The sequence below is a fragment of the Vicugna pacos genome, chromosome 7 (genome assembly GCF_048564905.1).
Source record: "Vicugna pacos chromosome 7, VicPac4, whole genome shotgun sequence".
Lineage (NCBI taxonomy): Eukaryota > Metazoa > Chordata > Mammalia > Artiodactyla > Camelidae > Vicugna > Vicugna pacos.
The window spans coordinates 81,608,021-81,621,866 of record NC_132993.1 but is presented as its reverse complement, the minus strand read 5'-3'; the positions used below and the strand labels follow the sequence as shown (position 1 = coordinate 81,621,866).

The window sequence follows — 13,846 nt, the reverse complement described above, 5'->3', positions numbered from 1 at the left end:
AAGAGAAAAAACTTTAAGCTTACTTATGCCTTCTGGAAAAGAAAAAAAAAAAAAGGAAAGAAAGAAAAGGCATTCTCTGACTGAGGACGAGACTCTTCACACCCTCCAGTGTGAAGATGCTCGCAGGTGCTTCTCGGCACCACGGGATGGGCAGGGAGGGGTGTGGGTCGCACCCTGATGTGGATGTGGGTGAGGGAGAAGGTACAGAGCTGAGATGTCGGCCACATCTGGGTTCCCAGCCTGGCTCTGCTTTTTCTAGCTGCCTGATCTGAGCCACATCCCTCCTCTGGGATGTGGGATTGAGAGAAAGCCTGTCTCACAGCGGATGAAATGAAGTCCGGCCTGTAAGGTGCCCAGGACCGTGATGGGTCCTCAGCCTGCCTTCTGGACTATGAATTACTAATCTTGGATGGTTTCTGTGGTTTATTATACGGTTTTGTTCCTTTGGTTTCCAGAAACAAAACTCCGAAGAGTCAGTAGTTCAAAAACCAGGGTTTCATTTACTCATCATTTCCGTCACAGAAAGAAAGCCTGTGTTATTCTTTTTTTTTTTTTTAGAGAAAATAAGTATGTTGAAAAGAGATCAGCTTTCCATTCAAGATGTGTCTCTCCTCTTCCTGTCCAAAACATAGGTGGCCATCTAGAGACTGAAGCATGACTGTTTGCTCATTAAGCTCCGTCCTTACTGAATTTGACTTTAAAGTGGATTGGGTGATGGAAGGCTAAAAAAACAACAACAAAAACAAAGCCACTTGATTCATGTGGAATCTAGCCTGCCTTACGCCAGGCAATTTTCTTTGTGCTTTGAGATTCTCATGTTCATTTAATGGCCAAAAAAAAAAAAAAAAAAAAGGAAAGATGAAGGAAGGGAAGGAGGGAGGGAGGGAGGGAAGAAGGGAGTGGGAATCTTGAGCAAGCAATGTTTGGCCAGCAACCACTACTCATCTTAACTGGAATTCAGGGTCTCATTCATAATCTCTCTTTAATAAATATTTTAAAATATGACATACGCAGGAAAGGACAAAATAATATAACAAGTATTCATATTACCAACCCATGATTAACAACTGGTGATGTTTTGTCTTTATTTCTAACAGTAAAACCATAATAATAATACATTTTACCCAGTTCTTACTATGTGCTAATTTCCACATCCCTTCCAGAGAGGGCCTCCGGCCAGGCCACAAGTCTCAGATGTGGATTTTTCATCTTTTTTTTAATACTTACATATTTAGGTATAAACATGTATATACATAAACAGTTTATAGATTTCTTTGTGTGTATGTTTAAAAGTCTCACGAATAGTATAATGTTGTACGTACAATTGGGCAACTGAAGTTTGTTCACTCAGCATCACGCGTTGGCCGAGCCTTGTTGATATCAGCCTCTCTAATCCATTTCTTTTAACTGCGATGGATCAGTTCATATTTCATTTATTCTTTCCACACAGATGAACATGATTACAAATCATGCATCAGTGAAGATCATTTTACACGTCTCCTGCTCATATTTGAACACTTCTAGAAGTTGAACTATTATAAATACTCATTTTTATTAAATGACCACAAAATTTCCTCCAAAGGACTTATGCCAATTTAAATGAGATGCGCTGCAGATGGAATTGTACAATGGAATAACCACTACGGAAGGAAAATTGCCAATAGTTCCTAAAATTTAAAATCTACTTCTCTTTGACTCAATGATCCCGCTTTTGAGAATCTGTCTGCTAGTTATGCCCCTCCGCATGCATTTCATGGCATATGAGCGAGATTACTCACTTCGGCGTCGTTTATGACATCCAAAGACTAGGTGTGTGTTATATTTTTGTGGAAGAAAGAGGAAAACAAGCACATGTAACTGGACTTTCTTGTTTCTTGGTGAAGAATTTTTTAGTAAGTTCTAAATGCATAGACGTGGTTATCTACAGATGGGAATGAAGAATGCTCTGGATTCCCTGTTTCCTTCTGGGGCTTTGACCTCTGGTCCCAGTCTACAAGATGTGTTTTAAAGCACTTAGTTCGTTGTGTTTGTTTGCATTGAAAACTTTAGGTTCCAATGATGGTTCAGTCTGCCATCTTGGGTCTTCTTTTCAACATATTCCCAATGCCTTATTCTGGAAAGAGCAAAATACCTGAGATGAGGGATCATAATGAAAACTGTGGGATTGGAGCTGGAATTATGTTTGCCAGGGTGTTCATGACGGAAAGACCAGTTGGAGGGGGAACACACAAGGCATCATCGCGAGTCTTCCTCTGCCCTGGTGCTTTTTTCCCACAGTTTGTACAAACAGAAATCTCAGATGCAGCTTCTTGGTGGACAAGGGGTCTGCATCCATCCATCTCATCCCACACTGCTCTCTGCTCCGTTTACGTCGTGGCAAAGAGATCATTCTCTGTAGCCATGTCTTGAGCAAAAGCCAAGAAGGAGAGGGCTGGGGGTCTAGCTCAGTGGTAGAACATGTGCTTGGCGTGGACAAGGTCCTGGGTTCAATCCCCAGTGCCTCCATTAAGGGGGAAAATAAAAAGTAATGATAAATAAAAAAAATATGTAAAAAGAAAATAAAATATTTTTAAGTCAAAAAGGAAACCAAAACTGACTCAAGTATGTTTCAAGAAAAAAAAAAGCGAGAGCCCATTTCCATGTGGAGGTGAAGAGGATGTGCGTGTTCCGCCTGCAGAGCTGAGTTTGATGGTGTCGAAAGCACCATGTCTTCTGCTTTGCTCTTTGCTCCTGGAGCTCTGTCTTCGCGGGCTTGTGTGTTTTCCATCCTCATCGCAGACTTTCCCTTAGATGCACAGAGTTGCCTATCATTTTACAGGAACTCTGCTCCTTATGAGACAGCCTCTTGGAGACTGACAACTATTGGTTTCATTTCCTTTTAATCATAAGCTGAAAATGGGCTTTCAAGTGAATATCTGTGTAAATGGTGGACAGATTTTTTTTCTCACAAATTAACAGTCTATGGTACATACTGCATTTGGGAATGAGGTCCATTTCAGACCTCTTTCCATGAATATCCTGATTTTTTTTCTTCTTCAAGTCCAGTCGAGTCTAATTGAGACAAATGTATGGTAAGCATCCACTGTAAGCAGGGAGAGGGAGAGACAAAAATGATTAGATGAAGAAATATCTGTAGTAAATGAGTTTATTATCCCTGTTTACACACCTTCAGGAGCCCTCTTCAATGGGGATGCTGACTGGTAACCACAGGCGCCCCATGGGAAATTCCTCCTAGTAATGGACGAAGAGCTTTGCTAATGATGCAGACAAACTGAAGTTGTGCGTTGCCTCTGTCCCCTCATGGTCATGTAAAATGAGAGGATGCTTCACCTTTTTATTAAAAAAATTTTTTTTGTCTTTTATGACTTTACTGTCATCCATTTCCAATATCTGTATGTTATAATCATCTAATATATTGTTATGTTACTACCTTAAACAAACACGAATTTCTAGAGTTCCTATTTTCTGATTTATCTCCCTCTCTTCTTACTGGAAAACTTAAAAAAATTTTTTTTCCTTTTTTTTAAACTTTCTTGAATTAACTTTTTTTGTTGAAGTATAGTCTGTTTATAATGTTGTGTTAGTTTCTGGTGTACAGCATACTGTTTCAGTGATACATACATATATGTCTTTTCATATCCTTTTTCATTGTAGGTTATTACAAGATAATGAATATAGTTTCCTGACTTACACAGTAGAACCTTGTTGTTTATCTATTTTATATACAGTAGTGTGTATTTGCAAATTCTGAACTCCTAGTTTATCCCTCCACACCCCCGACCCCATTACCCCGCTTTTAAAATGAAGTTCTCATATGCAAATTAAAACATGGAAATCGGCCCTACTGTGTGGGGTGCCTGACACCAGGTGGGCATGCTCTGTCATCATGATTATTACTGGGGCAGAGTTACTCAAAAAATTCAGTTCGCCTTGCCCCATGGAGCAGTAATATAGCTATTAAAAATAGACAATAATAAAAAATGGATATAGTATTTGAAAAGATACAATGTGTTTAGTGACTCTTCTCCACGTGCACCAAAGCAGATGAAGAATCGGGCAATGAGGTGATGGACGTCCATGAAATGTATTGCAGGAATCATTCCACAATATGCACATATATAAAATCATTATGCTTTCACCTTAAACTTGTCCAAGGTTTTATATGTCAAGTTATCTCAATAGAACTGGGGGCAAATAATTAGACTATGACAACAAGAGAAGAAAACCCCCAAAATCCCAGACGTTGTAAGAAATGAGATGAGTGACTAAGAAAGACGTTGGACTTCCCTTCCTTGAAAAATCTCTAGGAAGGTTCTAAGATTATATGGATGGGTTGGGGCAAGGATGGCTCCCTGAATTCAATTTTCAATCTGACTTCTTCCAATCTCCTCAACTTTATCAGTTTTCAGATCCAAACTCTTTCTTACATTAAAGCTGCCTCTTCATTTATTGCAGTCTATGTTTTTGGCTTTTGCTTGTATTTTTTTTTTTCTGCTCTCTCTCTCTCTCTCTCTCTCTCTCTCTCTGTTTGCTTCCCTTCCACCCATCCAACAGTAACAAATAACAAGAGTAACACCAACAACAATAATAAAAGCAGCAGAACAGCTGCCATGATTGGCTGTTTACTATGCACTTAACATACATCATCTCCTAACAGCCTTGGAAGGCAGATATGATTCTGTGAGATTTGGAGGTGAAGAAACTGAAGGCCAGGAGAGCTAAGGAACTTACCAGATGTCATGCAGTGCCTGATAGGAGAGTTAGGATTTGACTGTAGTTTGTTTGCTCTAACTCATCGGTGTGCATGCTTAACCAAGACGTTGAACTTGAAACTCTCATAAGTTAAAATGATAGCACCCCCTTACTCATGGGCCAGATATTCTTACATTCTTTCGTTTATTAAATGGTTCCTTTTCTCCATTCCACAAAGAAGGAAACTCAGATCCTTTAAGTGATTTACCTGACGTCAAACAACTGATGATTGGCAGAGTTAAGACTTCATCCAGCTCTGCCTTGATTATAATGCTATGTATTTGTTCACTGTATTGGATCTTAACCATCTTTGGAATTTTCATCTTTTCCAAGAGGCCACCTATACATTAGACTTTCTTTTTCAGAGATTTTAACAAGACTGTATCTCACAAACCTGAGGAGAGGAAGGAGGTTGCTTTTACAGTTGAATCAGAGGGAAAACTCTGAGGAAACTCACTCCTGATGGGGCAGAGCCCTACGAAGCACCAGCCCAGGTCTTGGATCAGGATGTGCTGATTGCTCGTTGGCATATTTCTTGAGCACCTCACTATGTGCAAGGCCGTGGCCTCAGCTTTTCATAGAAATCATCTCCTTTATTCCTCATATCAAACCTTCTGCATGTCAGTGACCAAAGCTTTAAAAGGTCAAGAGACTGACTCAGATTCACAGATCTATTAAGCAGTCAAGCCAGGATTTGATTCTCAGCTTGTCTGACTCTATAACTGACTAGTCACGGTACGGCAGCGGCGTGAACTTGAGGAAGTGGCAGGAGGCGGGGGCGGGGGTACACTTGGCATTCTACCTGGATTGCATCATCAGAGAAGCTAGGAGAAGAAAGTGGATAGGGCTAGGTCAGATGGCAGCAGGTTTGTAAGCCCACTCTCCGAAAGGGATGTGAAATCTGGGCTGGGAAGAAGATCACGAAATATCACATGGTAACCACAACCAGGACACATCAATAAGGTTTCTGCAAAGCCGCCATGTTTCCAGTGTCATCTCTAAGACTTCTGACTTCTATATACCAGCTACCCTGAAGGCACAGGCCTCTGCATCTATGTTTTCTTCTGTTTAAAACCTTCTTTGGAACACCCCGCCACACAGGTACACACGCACAAACGTGCGCGTGCACACACACACACACACACCCCTTCCCATCTCCTCCCCATCTCTTAGATTCAATGAAACCTCCCCGGATGACCACCCGCCCAGCCCTCACCCTGTCCAGCAGACAGGTCATCTTCATCTGTTACCGGCTCTTCCAGGAACATGTTCTTTCCTTTAGAAAGACCCCTAAATTTGCAACTGAATCGCCATCAGTGTGCATATTAGATGAATATCCTCTTTTTTGCCTACAAAATACAAGCTCCTTGAGAATAAGACATTGACTTCTTTGCCCTTTATTTTATGTCGCCCTGCCAGGTGAAACTGTAAGTATTCAATAACTGTTTACTCCATGAATGAGGGCAGAAATTAACGAAACTTTTTACAGTCCCAAAGGATCTATCTCTAGAATAGAGCTGACAGTCCTCAGTTCGTAAAGTTGTGATGGAGATAAAATGTGATGGCCAGTAAAATGCCCAGAAGGACATTTACTGCCGGCCACCAGATCATGTAAACCGTGCTGGTCCGCTGGGGTTGCTCTCACTGCGGTAGGTAGTTTGACAGGTGGGACAGCATCCAGACCCAGTTGAAGTGCCATAGCTTTTACTTGTTAAGTGTGGGGACTTAAGCAAGCTGCTGTTCTAGCCTCACTTTCTGGTCTGAAACATAGAATTAAGATTCCATGTAAAACTCACAACAATGTCTGGCAAACAGACCCGTTCTGTAGACATCATTATTTGTGTTATTATTATTCCTTTCTTCAGAAGTACCTGGTAGATGAATTCATCCTTCCTCTGTGATCTGTTTGGCTTTTTGCATTTTTGTACACCTGTTTCTCTATGTCATCCTTCTTAACAATCCTTTCCTTTTTCCTTATGTTCAGTAGGGTGGGAGAAGAGCAGACAGGTCAATACACTGGGGGACTCCCCCCCGCCGCCACGGTTCCATGCAATTGAGTGGAATTCTGAGCTCTGTAATGTGTTGGCCCCAAATTTCAGATTTGTATGCAGAAACAATTATCAAGACTAAGTCTTTCCCCTGTCCCAGACCCCAGAAGTTTCTGTGAATTATTTTAAGACCGATTTTAGCGGGGAGGGTATAACTCACGTGGTAGAGCACATACTTAGCATGCAAGGGGTCCTGGTTGCAATCCCCAGTCCCTCCATTAAAGTCAATAAACCTAATTACCACTCTCCCTTGCCAAAAAATAATAAAAAATAATACGATAGTAAATAAAAATAAATAAAATATTTTTTAAAGACCAATTTTGTATTTGGGACAAGAGGGAAAATGACAGAGGGGTACGGTTTGTATCAGCATCTGTGAATTCTTTTAAGACTTTGGACATCGTAGTTTCCAGCTGGGCAAGGTGAGGAAGCCACCTGTGAAGGCCTGGCCCACCTGTCTCTCCTTCCCTATTCTCTACCCTTCCTCCTGCCCCCACTCCCTTACACATACACACACACACACACACACACACACACACACACAGAGCTCATCCTTCATGACACGATGTGTGAGTGTTTTTTTTTTTTTCTCAGTTCTTTCTCATTTCTAATCTTGAAGGCCCAAAGTACCATCATCAGCTTCTCAACCCGCCTCGCACACCTGCCATGTCAATCCAAGGCTGCCGGGATAGGATGCTTTCACCCAGCAAGGTGGGCGTGGGGTCCGAACAAGGCCATCAGAGGTTATGACCCTAGCAATCCAAGTAAGTGCTAATTGTATCTTGGTATCATTGGGATTTCGATGTGAGTCTTTGAATCAGGGAATTTTAAGTTGGGGGATGGAAAGGTAAGAAAAAGTCAACATCTCCATTTCTTAATGTAGCAAAGAATATTCAGGTAAATCGTGGTCCCCTTCCCAACGTTTGCATGCTACTACTTTTTTTTTTTTTAACATTTTTTGTTGAAGTATAGTTGATTTACAGTGTTAGTTTTGTGTAGACAAAAAAGTGAATCAGTTATACACACACACACACACACACACATACACATATATATATTTTTTTTCAGATTCTTTTCCTACATTATTACAAAAAATATTTTATTTTATTTTATTTTATGCACGCTGCTACTTCATTATTGCTTTTCCATGCTCTAACATGGTACGTTTTTTTGAAGCCCTGTTCTGTAAACTTTTAAAATATAATAACCTCTTTTTACCACTATTTTCCACATTATATTCTTGCTAAAGACTCATTCGAGCGAGCCCTGATAGAATGGAAGGAGGGCTAAAGATTTATGATCCTATATTGTAACCCTAGTGGGATTTTCAATTTTGGTCTAACCAGGGCTTAGTATTAAAGCTAAAATTCTCCCTTTATAAACTGTTTGTTTCCCCAGTGCCACCTGCCTATCTCTAAAGAGAAAAATTAACCTTCTCGCTCGCTGGGATTTTTAGTTATCACTGCAGTGCTCGAAGGACCACTGGGCTGTATTTGCTCTCCTGATAGGATGTTTCTGAAATAGCACCGCCATCGGTCGGGTGGATCAGACTGTCGGCCAAAACTTTGGCACCAAAGGGACCCAACACATACATTTCATCACACTGACCCTGTGCTAACAGCATCTTGAACGTGGGTAACCTCATGGGAACAGAAGTTGAGGAAGAGCTCTTTCAAGGCTGCCCGTCCCTTAATCTCTGCTCGGTTCAAAATGCAAACGTGCTACTTTTTTTTATGCTCGTGGTAGTAAAACAAATTTGGGGGCTCGGGGAATCCTCAGCATGGGAAGGCAGAGAGAAAAGCTTGCAAGAGGAATCCCACAAAAAAAAATGAGCTACAGTCACAATCAAGAGAAGAAAATGAATAAACACCTTCTTTAAAAAATAAAAGAAAAAAAATGCATTGGAAAGTCACCCAACCTCAGCTATAGAAGGGCAAAAAATAACTTTTCTTTGAAGCACCAACACTCACTTCTTTGTCACAGAAGCTAGAACAACACCCCGCAGACTGGCAGGCTCCAAAGTTATCAGGGAACTATTTCCTGGGAATACACTCACCCGGTCCATGCAGCCTGCTGAACCGAGTCAGGATGAGCAGGGGCAAATCAATTCTGTAAAGCAGATGAGTGCTCCAGGCTCTGTCCCGGAGGCAACAATATTGATGCCGTGGAAATGTCAGGGCACGTCTGGTCAGCGCTGCCTGGGCAGAGTTGGATGACTTCCGGTGCAGGGTGGATGGGGGGAACCTGACTTTTCTCTCCAAAACAAAGGGGTCTCTCAGTCCTCAAGGTCTCCATCTGCTGACCCACCTCCTGGGACGACCGTCCCCTGGAGACACGGATATCGCAGTGAGATAGGGAGGTGGACTTGAGCCACAAGGACAGGAGGACTGAGACTGGCTTATCTTGACCCTGTTTCTCTAAGTAACAACGGGATGGGTTCCACGACCTTGGTCTCCTGCTATCTGCTGCAAGTCTGTTATGACCCTGGGAGCTTTCTGTCTCTTCTCATGCATCCTCATGACTGTTGGGGCGAGGGGGGCTGGCAGTCAGAAGAGAATGGGGCTCCCAGTCATTTTCAGAACACTGGGAAAGAGGCCGTCCGTCCCCTCGCTCTGTGACTCATTACCAAATGGTTCTCAACGGACAATTTAAGCGGTGTGGTAGCTTTGTTATGACTGTACAGAGTGACTCCAAGTCTATTGAACAATTTTTTTTTATTGTGATTTATTTGTGTTCCCTAATTGAAACAAAATGGTACAGCATTCTGTAATAATGGTACCAGGCCCTTCAGCTCATAATCATGTACAATGCGACTTTTTTTTTCTTTTATGGGGTCTGGCTATTTAAGTTCGTCCTAACTACTTGTAAGGCGGAATGTGACATTCCAGATTGGCTACCACCGAGTGAGCCCTGCAATGTTCATTTTCTAAATCCAATCCTCGCAGCCTTGTTATCTTTGTTAGAACAACCTAGTAACTGCTTCCTCAATGTTTTAATTTAGATTTTCTGAGATACACGAGGAATTTAGATGTTATCCCCCCCCACACCCACCCCACCTTAAAAATGTGGCAGTGCCTCGCTGTTTCTAGGACAAGCTAAAAAGAAACAGATCAAGCAGCCACGAAGCCCTGCAATGTGATTCTAAGTCGTTGTCAGATTTCAGCCCTCCTGTGCCATCGCTGGTCCTCACTCAGGAATACGCTGCTCAAGAAAGCACTCATGGCATGGCCCAGGGATACAATGGTGCCCATCTAATGATAAACAGGAGGCAGCTAATTGTTTCAATTGTTCCAACTCTGTAGTTTCAGGGGATTGTAAACGAAAAAGAAACATGAGAACAACTGCTATTGCTTTTACTATAAATCTTGAATGCAAACCTTTTTTTTTTTTTTTTTGCTTCCCTAAGGCTGTTGCACAACACAATACATCTTTTCATACGTCTTTCTTGGAACATCTATTGCTGGATGTATTTAGGTTAAAGAATCTTTTGGGTGGGATTGAAAGGGGAGATCAAGTCATTGCCTGAGTGGAAGCTGGCAACTTTCTGGAGGAAGCATCACTTACTGGCCCAGGTTTCTATGGCAAACAGTCATCAGAGCAACTTCATCTGACTATGCTTGGATGCTTAAACACCTTTGCGTTTTTTTTTCTCCCCTATTTTGCCTTTGAGAAAGTCAGGTGTCCATGGTTAGTGTGTCTGGACACTAAACCAGATACCCAATCCAAATGCAGGAAAGACAATGAACTATTGTAACGGGATAAATGCTTCCTTCTCAGGCGGCATTTGGAGTTTCACTCTCTTTGTTTCTCAGTTCGCTGCTTTGGTGAGGTCTCCAGCCCCTGACAAACAGAGCCTAAAATTTAAGACAGTCTTCAAAGGTCAAGTCCGCTCTCCTTGCACTTTTTTTTGTGAAAGAAGAGCCCAGGCATCTTGCCTTGGAAAAGTAGCAAAACAGCACAAAAAGGACTTAAGCATTTATCTAGTGGAATTCTTTTGCATCCTCGACAACATTCCTGTGTTGGTGCCTTGGTCGCGTTAGTGAACTCCGCTCTCAATTGAGTCTTCCACGGAGTTTTGGATTCCGAGGCCCCGAGATATGATAAAGTAGTGTGTTTGAAATCTTCAAAAAGAAAGAGAAGAAGAAAAAGAAAAGCAGAAAGCCAAACAAGGGAGAGGGCGAAAAGAATAGGGTAACAAAAAGAAAAAACATGATACTCGTTTATTAAGCCAACTTCCAACCGTAGGGCGCTCCAAGTTAATTTCAAAAGCTAATGGCAAGAATAACCATTGTGATCTTTGTAGGAAAATCCAATAAAGCCATCAAAGGGCCTTGGTATGACGTGCTTTGTGGTTGAGGAGTTATCAACTGGTATACTTTTAGATTAGTATATGCCTTTAGTCTTCTAGGTGTTCTTTTTGGATGTGATAATTAAGCTTTTTGGGGCATAAGTGTAGTCATTCTTTCCAATATTTAAGCAAAGGAAATAATTGTAGTGTCTACACATTTCGGCAGATAAGATCAGTGGGGAAGAGAATCTCCATTACCTTCCTTAAACTCTCTTCTGAGTCTGTAACTATATCCTTTTCATTACCCTCCAAAAGTATTTCAGGTTGGGAATACAGCAGCCAGTCCTGTGTGTGTGCGTGTGTGAACAGTAATGGCTACTTCTTAAAGTGTCTCCCCCAATCAGCTTACGCCCCGCCAAACAGGTAGATCACGTTTGCGTGTGAGTCACAGTTGGCACAATAAAATGGGGCAAGGTGCCACTCCGAATGACATAGATCGAATCCCATGACACCAACAAGCAGAGATAGGAGCGATCTCCGAATCGAAAGTCCTTATTTGGGGACAAAGTTGAGGGTTATGGAGAAAGAAGGGAGTCTTTCTGGGAAAGAACTTTTCTTTTTTCCCTTCTGCTTATAAGAAAAGGAAACACACTAGATTCTTCTACTCGGACAGTCCACGTGGCCGCATACGCTGGCCACTCAGAAAGGACAGCACACATGGCCCACTGACATTCTTACTCCAGGACAGCACTATGTTTGTTTCCCTGAGGACCTTCAAAAACTTTAGAGAGGAAAAAAAAATGGAATGCTGTTTTTCTGTACTGTTTATGCCCATTTCTGTCTGGACTATACTTTGAAGTCCTTGGCTTTGCCCATGTGCCATGGACACAGCCCTCCAAAACCGCCTCGAAGTATTATCATTATATACACCCCATGAAGTCATTTTATACTGTATACGCCTTGTATGGTCATATGTGGAATAGCAAATAAATCCTTTGCCGCAGTGTCTAAACTGGATCAGTGTTAGTTCAGACACTTAAACACTTGATGTGAGGCCAGAAGGTGGAAATCACAGCCGTTGGAGTAGCACTGTCAAGTCCAATGTCACAAACAGGTAGGCACTAATTACAATGCTGGTGAATTAGTAAAATGATTTTGATTTAAATTTAAACTCTTTGAAATGAAATGCCAATACTTAAACAAAAAGAGATATTCAAGTAGATTTCAAAAACAGACTCCTTCACTTTTCATCATTCAGTGGTTTCTTGGTTTGCCACTCTAATGGAAATCTCCTGTCCACTTGCCCAGTCTCCGTCACCTTTCTTTTGGTGACATTTCACATTTCCTTAGGGGACGATTTACCCCCCACGATCCCTGCCCCACTGCCTTCTCCACAGCCCCTTCCACTCCCAGCCACCGTGTGGTTTGAGGGAAACTTTCTCCAGCGCTGCCTGCCAAGATGCGCTTGTGACCCAGCGTTGAGCAAAAAGAGTGTTTACCTCATTGGCCGTTGCCATTGGTTCGTGGATGAACATGAAACCCATTCAAAGCAAATGAGTCCCAGCACAGGGCCTCTGTGGGAAAGATGAAGAGATGAGAAGAGAATCAACCGTATTATGGGCTTGCAGCTGCTAGGAAGCCATCTTGCCATCAAGATGAAAACGGAATGACTAGAAAGAAGTGGAAGGAAAGTTTCAGGATATTTTTTGGAGACAGAGCCAAAAAAAAAAAATCCTTGCTGAGTTGACAGAATATTCTCATGACTTGAATGTAGGTGATGAGAGAAGGAAGGACTCTTGAATGTGTCCCAGATTTTTTTTTTTTTTTTTTTTTTGCTGAAAAATTGGGTAGATGGTGTTGCCATTTACTGAACCAAGGAAAAGACTGACTGAAACACAAGATTGAAGAGGGAGGAAATCAAGTCTTTCACTCTTGTAGAGTTAAGCTAGAAATGTATTTTAGACATTTCAGCAGAGATGCCAATTTGGAAATCTGGAGAAGAGGCGGGTTTGAATAGATGGATTTGGAGATCATCAGTACTTGGTTGGCATTTAAAGCCATTGAGTTGGCTAAGATAGCGAGGCTGAGCACCCACATTGGTGTCCAGCGTCCAGAAGGAGGATCTGACAGACAGCTCAAGATGTGATTCCTGCTGAAATACTTTAATGGTTCCTCCTGGCTCTCAGGATAAAATCCAAGCTTCTTTACATATTGAACAATCCATGATCAGTCCCTGGTGTCTTTCCAAACTCTTTGCTTCTACTCCCTTCCTGGAACCTGCATTCCAGACCCTTTAACTCCCTGCAGGCCCTTGACTAAGCTGGTTGAGTGTTTTCCAAGGACTCTGAATGACCCGTCTGGCCTGTTGGAAGTCTCCTCCCATTCCGCTCCAGTGCGTCCTTGATTTTTTGCAGCTTAATTTGGACATTTCTTTTTCCGACTCCCTCCTCGAGTTTGGATTGGGTCCCGCTTAGGTGTTCCTCTTGCAAGTGTGTTATTATTGTCTGTCTCTTCCGCTGGACTGTATATAGCTTGGGGTCAGAGGCTCTGATTTGTCGTCATGTATCTCCAGGACCCATAAGGGTAGCTAGCTTCTATTAAGTGTTTAAAAAACGTGCACCGCTGCGGTGCATATCTGACCATTGATTGCCACCTCCGTCCCCTCTACTGAAGCAGTCCAGTGCTCTGGAAGAGATTCAACTGGTCTAATGGTTCTCAAGTATTAGCATGGATCAGAATTACCTGGAAGACTTGTTAA

At 42.1% G+C, this 13,846-nt stretch overlaps 1 long non-coding RNA gene across 1 annotated transcript; it reads right to left on the bottom strand.

Annotated features, from left to right (window-relative positions):
- Nucleotides 1-963: 963 nt before the first annotated feature.
- Nucleotides 964-8,992, bottom strand: LOC140697591 (uncharacterized). Its single transcript, XR_012074747.1, has 2 exons — nt 8,857-8,992; nt 964-3,082 (listed from the first exon to the last, which is right to left on the bottom strand). It is a non-coding gene; the product is annotated as an uncharacterized lncRNA (long non-coding RNA).
- Nucleotides 8,993-13,846: the final 4,854 nt, after the last annotated feature.